The 2,500-nt window shown below is 44.1% G+C and overlaps 1 protein-coding gene across 1 annotated transcript in view; it reads right to left on the reverse strand.

Annotated features, from left to right (window-relative positions):
• LOC133635454 (E3 ubiquitin-protein ligase RNF220-like) overlaps positions 1 to 2,500 on the reverse strand; it is an 80,479-nt gene that overhangs the window by 73,746 nt on the left and 4,233 nt on the right. The gene's annotated exons all lie outside the window — the stretch shown is intronic.

Below are 2,500 nucleotides of genomic sequence, written 5' to 3' on the forward strand. Positions count from 1 at the left end.
TGGACGTGTACTTGTACTGCATGGACGTGTACTTGTACTGCATGGACGTGTACTTGTACTGCATGGACGTGAACTTGTACTGCATGGACGTGTACTTGTACTGCATGGACATGTACTTGTACTGCATGGACGTGAACTTGTACTGCATGGACGTGTACTTGTACTGCATGGACATGTACTTGTACTGCATGGACGTGTACTTGTACTGCATGGACATGTACTTGTACTGCATGAACGTGTACTTGTACTGCATGGACATGTACTTGTACTGCATGAACGTGTACTTGTACTGCATGGACGTGTACTTGTACTGCATGGACGTGTACTTGTACTGCATGGACGTGTACTTATACTGCATGGACGTGTACTTGTACTGCATGGACGTGTACTTGTACTGCATGGACGTGTACTTGTACTGCATGGACCTGTACTTGTACTGCATGGACGTGTACTTGTACTGCATGGACGTGTACTTGTACTGCATGGACGTGTACTTGTACTGCATGGACGTGTACTTGTACTGCATGGACCTGTACTTGTACTGCATGGACATGTACTTGTACTGCATGGACGTGTACTTGTACTGCATGGACATGTACTTGTACTGCATGAACGTGTACTTGTACTGCATGAACGTGTACTTGTACTGCATGGACATGTACTTGTACTGCATGAACGTGTACTTGTACTGCATGGACGTGTACTTGTACTGCATGGACGTGTACTTGTACTGCATGGACGTGAACTTGTACTGCATGGACGTGTACTTGTACTGCATGGACATGTACTTGTACTGCATGGACGTGTACTTGTACTGCATGGACATGTACTTGTACTGCATGAACGTGTACTTGTACTGCATGGACATGTACTTGTACTGCATGGACGTGTACTTGTACTGCATGGACGTGTACTTGTACTGCATGGACGTGAACTTGTACTGCATGGACGTGTACTTGTACTGCATGGACATGTACTTGTACTGCATGGGCGTGTACTTGTACTGCATGGACGTGTACTTGTACTGCATGGACGTGTACTTGTACTGCATGGACGTGTACTTGTACTGCATGGACGTGTACTTGTACTGCATGGACGTGAACTTGTACTGCATGGACGTGTACTTGTACTGCATGGACATGTACTTGTACTGCATGGACGTGTACTTGTACTGCATGGACATGTACTTGTACTGCATGAACGTGTACTTGTACTGCATGGACATGTACTTGTACTGCATGAACGTGTACTTGTACTGCATGGACGTGTACTTGTACTGCATGGACGTGTACTTGTACTGCATGGACGTGTACTTATACTGCATGGACGTGTACTTGTACTGCATGGACGTGTACTTGTACTGCATGGACGTGTACTTGTACTGCATGGACGTGTACTTGTACTGCATGGACGTGTACTTGTACTGCATGGACCTGTACTTGTACTGCATGGACGTGTACTTGTACTGCATGGACGTGTACTTGTACTGCATGGACGTGTACTTGTACTGCATGGACGTGTACTTGTACTGCATGGACGTGTACTTGTACTGCATGGACATGTACTTGTACTGCATGGACATGTACTTGTACTGCATGGACGTGTACTTGTACTGCATGGACGTGTACTTGTACTGCATGGACATGTACTTGTACTGCATGGACGTGTACTTGTACTGCATGGACATGTACTTGTACACACTTTTACTGCATGGATGTGTACTTGTACACACTTTTACTGCCATGGACATGTACATGTACACACTTTTACTGCATGGACGTGTACTTGTACACACTTTTACTGCATGGACGTATACTTGTACACACTTTTACTGCATGGACGTATACTTGTACACACTTTTACTGCATGGACATGTACTTGTACACACTTTTACTGCATGGATGTGTACTTGTACACACTTTTACTGCATGGACGTGTACTTGTACACACTTTTACTGCATGGACGTATACTTGTACACACTTTTACTGCATGGACATGTACTTGTACACACTTTTACTGCATGGACGTATACTTGTACACACTTTTACTGCATGGACGTATACTTGTACACACTTTTACTGCATGGACGTGTACTTGTACACACTTTTACTGCATGGACATGTACTTGTACACATTTTTACTGCATGGACGTGTACTTGTACTGCATGGACATGTACTTGTACACACTTTTACTGCATGGACATGTACTTTGTACTGCATGGACATGTACTGGTACACACTTTTACTGCATGGACATGTACTTGTACACACTTTTACTGCATGGACGTGTACTTGTACACACTTTTACTGCATGGACGTGTACTTGTACACACTTTTACTGCATGGACGTGTACTTGTACTGCATGGACATGTACTTGTACTCATTTTTACTGCATGGACGTGTACTTGTACACACTTTTACTGCATGGACATGTACTTGTACACACTTTTACTGCATGGACATGTACTTGTACACACTTTTACTGCCTGGATGTGTAC

Source organism: Entelurus aequoreus, linkage group LG19 (assembly GCF_033978785.1).
Source record: "Entelurus aequoreus isolate RoL-2023_Sb linkage group LG19, RoL_Eaeq_v1.1, whole genome shotgun sequence".
Classification (NCBI taxonomy): Eukaryota; Metazoa; Chordata; class Actinopteri; order Syngnathiformes; family Syngnathidae; genus Entelurus; species Entelurus aequoreus.